At 39.0% G+C, this 9630-nt stretch overlaps 1 pseudogene; it reads left to right on the top strand.

Annotated features, from left to right (window-relative positions):
- The first annotated feature begins 6442 nt into the window (after window positions 1–6442).
- On the top strand, window positions 6443–6541 carry LOC132297918 (small nucleolar RNA R71; annotated as a pseudogene).
- The last annotated feature ends 3089 nt before the right edge of the window (window positions 6542–9630 follow it).

Raw genomic sequence — 9630 nt, 5'->3', positions numbered from 1 at the left:
ACTTCTCACCTTTTTGGGAGAAGTCCTCACTTTTTATTGCTTTTACGACTCTTTTTTTTTAATACATTTATTAACCTAGAGTTTGGGCCCTCCACTTTTTGGCGCGAGAAATTCAGTGCTTGATGAGGCTAAAATCCCGACTACTCAATGAAAAGGGTTTGTTATCCACTTTTATCAAGAATGAAAGCTTTCAATGCACTATTAGCTCGATTGGGATATAACCAATTCAATAATCAACAAAGCATGTACCCCACAAATGAATGCTAGTGTGCACCAGTGCTAGTGTAGAATCCTAAAGTGAATCTCAAAACAATCACAAAATCAGGATGATGTGGACCACAAGTGCAAGCATGATATCAGTCGTTCAAAAAATTTACCCCTAAATGGCATCCACAAGGCATACAAGGAGTGTTGGACTCTCAAGTTGAGCAATTTTTAAATTTTATATAATATAGTCCTCAAAAGATCAAAATCATAGCTAGTTATGAACAATCATAGAAAATCCCTCAAATACACAAGTCACACTCAAAATTTTGAATTTAAAACAAATACTACAAATCACACTATTACCCCCAAACTTAAATGGCACAATGTCCTCAATGTGTAAAGAGAACAAAAGGAAAGAGTATACCAGTGCAACTATATCAAAGAATAGCCGGAATAGAAGTATCCAAAGTAGGTGGCATAACCCCCCCAAACTTGGGATTAACTGTGGTCCTGAAAATTTGGCACTTGGATAAAACTTATTAGATAACAAGAGGGATAATAACAGTGCACAGTGGATATGTTAGTGTAAATGGGATAGTAACTGAAAATAGAGAGAGGTGTAAGGGTGGTCCTAAAAATTTTGGGTAGTACTCTCTCTTACTGAAGTCACTGGGATGCACCTGATGGAGTCAATCACAAACAGATATATCAATACAAGGTATGACATCCAACATATAGCATGTATAAACAGAAATAATATACATCATAGCACAATATCCGGGCCAACAGACTGGCCGCAAAAATAGAGTAATAGTAATAATGTATCACAGATATATAAAATGAAAGGAGTAAAGGGATAGAGAGATTAGGAAGAGGATGTAGGACGGGCAGGGCGTGCTCTGCGGATATCTCGAGATAAGTCTCGCAACGTAGCCATGACATTGGTACGGAAAGATGAAATGTCAACTCAGATGGAGACAGCATCCTCTCGGATAGAGACCGTGTCGGCACGGATAGTTATTACAGCATCCTCTAAAGCCTGGAGTCGCTCTCCATAGCCGGGTGTCTGTGCTGGAGCCTCAGGTACTGCTGGAGCGGGAGAATGTTGATCCTGAGCCTGGTCCTCATCCTGAATGGGTGACCCAGTCGGAGAGTGATGCTCTTGGTCCTCTGCGGGCTACTCCAAGTTAATATTCATGTGCATGGCAGACGGATCAACTGGTATATCATCTGCTGCCTACTTCATCTCCTCTCTCTCTAGCTCATCAGCTGCCTCAATAGCGTCGTCTTGCAGACTCTTGATAAGAGCGTTGTAGCTCTTATCCCAATCCTTCTTCTTGAATGTGCAAGCCCTGGACTTAGTATGCTCCCGTGGCTGGAAAGGATAGCGCTGGTCTCTCAGAATCTGTGTGATGCCATGGCTGAATGGGAGATTCTTAGCCCTTTTGGGCTTGGCCTTGCTAATATGGTTAACATACAGCTTCATCATAACGCTCTAGATGAGCGCATGAATGAACAGCCAGTGCCCTATATAGAAGGCGTATAAAGCTGTAAGATAGTCGTCGCACCTCTGTGTCTAGTGGCTGGCCATAAAAACATTTTGGTATAGCACTGAATCAAAGAACCACAGGTCGTCTGGCAAATAAGTCCGAGTGGCGAAAGTCTCGCCACTGGCATAGCGACCTGTGAGTAAAATGGCTATGTCTGCATTTATGGGACTCCATAGAGTAGGATAGGTATCCTGGAGATCGGGAAGGCAGATGTGTGGACAATGGCAGGATCTGGAAAGAATGTCCACCGTGATACTGATAGGGTGGCCGTCAATGGTAGTCCACAGCTCAGTCAGGTTACTCAAGGCAGGTCGGAGGTTCTGGAAGAACATTCGGACCAACCTCGGGTATACTAGGTATGTGACAGGGGCTAGCATGGCTGAGATGCCCCTCCGATCTATATCGTCATATGTTGCTCCGGTAAGAACAAACCAGGAGAAGTAGTCTATGTCAAAGATCGACTCGTGCGCCACTCGAATGCGTGAGTATCTAGGTAATGGTCGGTCTAAGTGCTTGGTTGGCTGAGCTGGCGATGGTGATGGAGATGGTATGTGCTCAGCCTCAGCGTCAGCCTGTGAAGAAGATGCCTCGGCTGAAGACTGTAGTCGATTGTCAGATGGAGACTGAGGTGGAGTGGGCTCTGCTGGCTCCTCCTGAATGGGGTCCTAGGCGTGAGATGGACCTGCCTCGTCGTCCAAACTCCGCCTGGCCCTGCGGTGATATTGTCTGCGAGCAAACAGTCTTGACCCTAGTCATGGTCTGCAAAATAAAAGTTAAACTTGCAAAAAGGAAGTCAGTGCCGGTATAAAGAATTAAAACACAGTTTATAGAATCATGTATGTCAAATAAGATAGACAAAACAGATAAGGAACATGAATCTATGCAAGTGACAAGGAATAAGTGACATGATGTGAGACATGCTAGACAGTATAAGTATGGAATGCATCCAATGTGGAAAACACAAGCATTGGGTATGTATGAGATAGCATGCAACACAAGATATGGTGTGTCAAATGTGTGAAGTATATCTATGAAATTCGATCGATCACAAACATGTGAGATAGATGCAAGTTTGATCGATCGAGAATAAGTGAGATCGATCTGTTACAGATCGATCGAATAAAAAGTTAGATCGATCGAACTGTGAGGTGAAACTCGAAAAGTCAGACGTGGATGGCACGGGGCCTTCATGAACATGGTCGTGGGCCCATCTACACAACAAAGCATCAACATTGGTAACTTGATTCGGCCCGTGACCCCCGAAATCAAATCCAATCAAGAACTATTCAAAACATATATACATATATATACACAGAGGTTCGAAGCTTCATCAATGGTGATATGCATCATCAAAACAACATAGATCTAACATTTAAAGCATGGATTCATCAAATCGAAGCTTGAAGTCACAGATAAAATCTCGGATCTTACCGGAATCGAGGGAAAAGGTGAGATGAAGATGAGATCCTAGATCCGAGAAGAGAAAGAGATTCAGGATGAGATGAAAATTGCCGAAGTTTCGCTGGAGACAGAGAAGAGTTGGGATGCAGCAGCGAAGGGTGAAACGAGGGTTTGAGATCAATTTTTGTGAAATCGATCGAATGACCCTAAATCGATTTTTTTAAAAAAAACATTCCCTTGCCAGTTCGATCGATCGAACTGAATCCTCAGATCGATCGAACTAAAATCGATCTCTCCTCTTAAGTGACAAAATATTTTTGGGATTTTTGAAAATAAAAAATAAAAAAATAAATAAAAGTAAAAGTATTTTTAGAATTTTTGAAAAATATTTATTTATTTATATTATTTATATATTTTTTTATTGTTACTATATATTTTTTATTATTATTTTTATTATTATTATTATTATTGTTTTTTTGGAAAATAAAAATAAAAATGACAATAAAATAATTAAAAAAATTTTGAAATTTTTGAAATTAAGAATTTAAAACATAGTCAAAACAAAGTCAAAATTGAAAATCAAATAACAAAGATCGATTTCTCCAAGATCGATCACAGAATACTTTCGATCGATCGAGAATGCAAAGATTTGAAGAAATGTTCGATTGATGGGATAGAGAGGCTTTTGGATGCAGGTGAATGTAGGTTCAAAATTTTTCTAAGTGTTGGAACTGCAGATCGATCTAAGATAAAGTTGGATCAATCGAAGAACTAAAGATAGATCTAGAAACAAGTTCGAACGATGGGACAGAGAGCTAAAATATGCAGGTTTTGTTCGAACGATTGGACAGAGAGTGATTTGGATGCAGGTTTGATGCAGGTGGGAAGTTCGATCGATCGAACTGATTTTGAGATCGATCGAACTTATGCAAAATGTTCAATTTCAATATAAGAGTGCATGCAATCCTAATCACAGTTCCTAGCAATGCATATGAACCCAAAGCCAATATCTAGACTTCGCAAGAAATGAAATTAAAGATAAAAATGAGGGAGGAATAGGATTTTGACACCCTACGAAATGTACTAGCCTTTAACGTCTCTAGCAAGACGTTGGGCTCTTTTAGCCCGGAACAAACATCTTGTAGTGCATCCCCTCCTTGATGGGGTGATAAGTGTTTTGAACTCTACCCAACAAATTGTTCTTTAAGGAACTTGTTGGATTATGCTCAAAAGAAGTTTTCGGTCCTTGGTCAAAGCAATCTTTGGGCTTCCATGCCCGTTCAAAACAAGACTTTGAAACAACTTTCTTTGGTTTCAAGGTTGAAGATGAGCTTTTTGGAATTTTGGTTTCAAGCAAAGACTCTATTCCTTCACATTTAAGGTTATGACATTTCTCTACAACATTCACTTCTTCATGTTTGTCAAATGAATTGGGGGTTGGATTAAAAATATTCAACTTTACCTTCATGTGGCCAAATGAAATCTTCATTATCCCCGTCCTACAATTAATGTTGGCATTTACGGTTGCCAAGAAAGGATGGCCAAGGATAACGGGAATTTGGCTCTTAGGATTTGGAACCGGTTCCATGTCAATGACAACGAAATCAATGGGAAAGAAAAATTTATCAATCTTAATCAATACGTCCTCAATGATACCCCTAGGCTTTTTGATAGATCGGTCGGCAAGTTGCAAAAGCACCGACGTCGGTTTTAACTTTCCTAAGCCTAATTTGGCATATACCGAGTATGGAAGAAGGTTAACACTTGCTCCCAAATCAAGGAGAGCCCGATTAATGATATGATCTCCAATTATGCATGAAGTGGTAGGTGAACCGGGGTCCTTAAACTTTGGAAGAGTGTTATGCTACAAAATTGAGCTTACTTGCTCAGTTAAGACCACTTTCCTAGGTGTTTGGCTTTTGTTCTTACTCTTTTGGGTGCATAAGTCTTTTAAGAACTTGGCATAAACCAGAATTTGCTTAATTGCATCCAAAAGTGGAAGATTGACTTTCACTTGCCTAAACATATCCATAATTTCATTTGTTTTGGCCTTTTACTTGTCATTTGAAATGGATCCTTTTAAGACATCCGAAAATGGAGCTCTTAGCTCAAAAACCTTTTAAGAAATTTTCTTTGAAGTCTCTTCAACACAAGAAGTTTTGAAATCATGTTGCAAATCTTTCTTTTCAAAATCACTTTTCAAATCACTTTTTAACACATTCTCATTTGAAAGATTATGCATTTGCAATGAAGGAGGAATAGGATGTGAAACGGGACGGGTGTCAACTTGTGGTTGCACCGGTTCACTCTCTTCATTAGACATACCCACTTGGTTATCCACAATCTTCCCACTTCTCAAGGTAGTCACCACATTGACATGCTCTATTGTGTGACCTTCCGATGAGGAATGAGTCTCCACAACACATTGTTGCTTTTATGGGGCATTCAAAGGCATTTTCCCTTTCTCTTTAGCATTTAAAGTACTAGTTATTTGCCCTACTTGGGTTTCTAGCTTAGCAATGCATTGAGAATGAGAATGAAGCAATTGAGTGTTAGCCTCTAAAGTGCCTAGAGCGGTCAAAACTTTCTCTTCAAAAGTGGGACTCCTAGCATTTCCTTGAGAATATGATGGTTGATTAGGAAAATGAGAATTAGAGAATTAGTTTCCTTGTGATTGGAATGGTCTATATCCTTGGCTTTGCATCGAAGGTGGAACAAACTTCCCTTGGAAACCACCTTGGTGAGGGTTTGAGCCTTCCCCTTGGCTTTTCCAAGAGAAATTCAGGTGATTCCTCCAACTAGGATTATAATAATTGCCATAAGGGTTGTTCCCTTGATTTACAAAAGTTGCATTGACTTGTTCATGATGCTCATTTTGCACATGTCCATGGAGACAATTGAAAGTAGAATGTAAAACACTTGAACAAGTCATACATGTCCCATTGGATACATAATGGGAATGGTTAGGGACAGAAGATACTTGATTCGCCGAGTTTTGGCTGATCAAGAATTGATCAAACCTTTGAGATAAGGACTTCATCTCGGCGGCTATTTCATTGGAATGGTCGACTTGATGCAAGCCAACACTCTTCCTTCCACTTGAATTCCTACCATTCTTAGAAGATAAAGTTTGATGCAAAGAATTCTCAATCATGCACTCATAAAGACGCCACACGTCATCCTCATGCCTATCAATGTAAGAGCCACCCATGGAAGCATCAACCATGCCCTTGTAATTGTCCGATAAGCTCTCAAAGAAATATTAAACTAATTGCCATTTAGGCATGTCATGATGTGGACACTTCCTAAGCAATTCATTGAATCTTTCCCATACCTCATGGAATGTTTCCCTATCCCCGTGTGAAAACTCTCAAATTGAGGTTCTCATGGCATTGGTCTTAGAAACCGGATAGTACTTCTTCAAGAACTCTTATTACATTTCTGCCCAAGAAGTTATTGAAAAAGGTCTAAGATTGATAAACCAATATTTTACCTTGTCTTTAAGGGTGAATGGAAAAAGTTTAAGCCTTAAGACCTCTTCCGGCATGTCCGTGTATCTCACGGTGGAACATACTTCAAGAAACTCATCCAAATGCTTGTAGGGTTCTTCACTTGGAAGTCCATGATAGTTAGGAAGCATTTGAATGGTTTGTGGTTTGATCTCATAGTGGTGTGCTCTTAATGGTGGCAATTGAATGCATTTGGGTGCATTGTATTCATTAGGCACATAGTGATCTCTTAAAGCAAGGGGAGGATTAGCAATTGGAGGTACAACATGGGCACCTTGATTACCTTGAATGATGGGAGGTGGTGGAGTATAGATTGGCCTTGGCATTCCCAATGGAACTTGGCCTTGTTGTTGTGGTTGATGAACGAATGACCTCGGCATGCCTAATGGTACTTGCATGTTATCATGATGCACACTGGGGTTGAGGATGCCTTGTTGGTCTATGTGACCAAGGTCCTCCACATGGTCCTTATTATATCCTTCCATTGATGAAATGGATTGACTAGAACTTCCTCTTCCCCTAGGGTTTCGAACAACGAATTCAAGATGAAAATTTAGAGGGACAAGAGTGGGTCTCAATGATCTACGACCATGCATGCACAATGTAATACAACAAGCAACAAGTAATGAACAAACACTTCACCTTCGTAATAAATCAATAATCAACAAACTTCCTCCACATACAATGATCCCATACTCTCATGCTATCAACAATATGCAAGGAAAAATAAATTGCCCCCCCGTGGGCTCCCGATTTATCTAAGAATTGAAATATAAGCCTCCACGCGGGCCGACGATTTAACTAGAGATTGAGTTAAGAAAGAGCTCACAAAGGGTCCTTTAGCACTTCAATTCAATTTTCAATTTTAGCCTTGCAAATTTTTAGAATTTTTCCTTTTTTTTTTGCTTTTGCTTAGCTCCTTACTTGGAATGCTCCTTTACTCACCTTCTTTTCAATGCACCTAGTCAAACAAGAACCAACACAATAAGTAACCAAAATGAAAATAAAGTAAATACACGATCAAAAGAATACTAATTCCTAATTGATTCCACAAATACGACGTTGCCTTCAATCAACCCCCGGTAACAGCGCCAAAAACTTGGTGTGGCTTGGGGCGTCTACCCAAAACCCATGGTTTGTGCACCAAACGATAATGGTGTAGAGCTATGATGAATGTGGCCAAGTTTTACATTTAGAAATTGCCACTGCTACCTTTCACTAAAAATATAGTTAGGACAAGTAGGGATCATCCCAAGGGATTAGTGGGTCGTACAAGGTTAAGGAATCAAGATTAGGGTTAGTAGGTCGAGTGATCAAAAGATTGGTTGGTGGTTGAATTACACTAAGATGCAATTTAAACTAAAGTAGGCAATTAAATGTAATAGAGAGAAAATAATAGAGAGATCTTGGGGTTTAGAAATCACCACTGAGTATAGCTTTTCTACACCCTTAATGAATGATCAATGAGGAGGAAAACATGTATTGCAACAAAGTGTGTGTGTGTGTGGTTGTTTCAACAAGCATGGATGACAAATTAAGCATATATTGTCTAAGCAACATGGTGGATAGCATAATATATCAAACTAAGCCATTAATCCTTTCTTTAAGCTCACAATCCAAACACATCACAAGGTTAGAGATATGTGCTACTTGCTTTCATAAGTATGCAACATCAAACAACAAGCATAGATTGTCCTCCCATTTAACATCTAAGCTACAACTACACTACAATTAAGCTAATGACATGAAATTAAACTAATTAAACTAAGGGAGAGGCACAATTCATCAAGAAATGAGTATGAATCATCAAACAAAACACAAGAGCATTCCATTAAGCATTATGTCTTGACAATCTCTAGATCTATAGCATTAATACACATAAATATGCATCAACAACACAAAAAATAGAGACAAACGCATGAACATCTATTCTAGCATACATAGACATATGGATAGAATAAAATGATCAATTAGAAGTATTAAACCATACAAATCATTGAATAAACAAGATCTATATATATATAAGTGTCAAAACATGTATCACAATACAAATCCCTTTAAAAATACATAAATCAAGATGTAGAAAGCATGCTTAGGGCTAACTCTAGCCCCAAGAGGATATCTAGCCACTCATGGATGGTGTCCTCCAACCCTCAAGAGCTAACTCCATGGTAGAGATTATTTCTCTTCTTGGATGATGGAAGAACTTCAAGCTTGTGTCTCTAGTCTCCTCCTTTCTTTTCTTCTTCACTAAGAATATGAAAAAAATTTCCTTTATCTACTTTCAAGCATATCAAGTATCTCCCCTCAAAAAGTGGCTCATATTCCTTATATAGGTAGGTTAAATATCACCCCAAATGAGCTGGGCTCATACACCAATATTCCTCCCAATGATTGGAAATGAGACAACTTTTAATGAGCTGAAATTTGGATTTTCTCGGGATTTGGGAAGTTCGATCGATCGAACTTGTGGTAAGATTAATTGAACATGGCTAAGATCTATCGAATTTAAGATGGATCAATCCTCTATGGTGGTGCCTTTTTGGATAGAAACAAATCTGAGATATTTTAAAGATATTTTTGGGAAAGAGACAAATGTGGTAGGAAGGGTGGTACAAGTGGATAAGATGGAATCTTTTCGATCGATCGGAAGAAAGTTGGATCGATCGAACTTTGTGGGATCTTTGGATAAAGACAAAAGAGCTTGGATCCATCTTGGAATGCTGAGATCGATGAACTTTTGATCGATCGAATATATTCTGAGATCGATCGAATTTACTGAATTTCCACCACTTGCTTCCTTTTGCTCCCACTTTGCTCATTTCTTTGATTCATCTCAAGATTACTTCAATTATACTCTTATTTAGCTGAGTTAGCTTATTTTGGAGATAAGTACCTAAAAATGGAAATAATACAAAATCAATCTAAAGCGGGAAAATAAGATAGATAAAGGTTCTAGAATA

The sequence above is a fragment of the Cornus florida genome, unplaced genomic scaffold (assembly GCF_030987335.1).
Source record: "Cornus florida cultivar Cherokee Brave unplaced genomic scaffold, ASM3098733v1 CherokeeBrave_3.0.0_Hap2_Chr02, whole genome shotgun sequence".
Taxonomy (NCBI): Eukaryota; Viridiplantae; Streptophyta; class Magnoliopsida; order Cornales; family Cornaceae; genus Cornus; species Cornus florida.
This window is presented reverse-complemented; position numbering and strand designations above follow the sequence as displayed.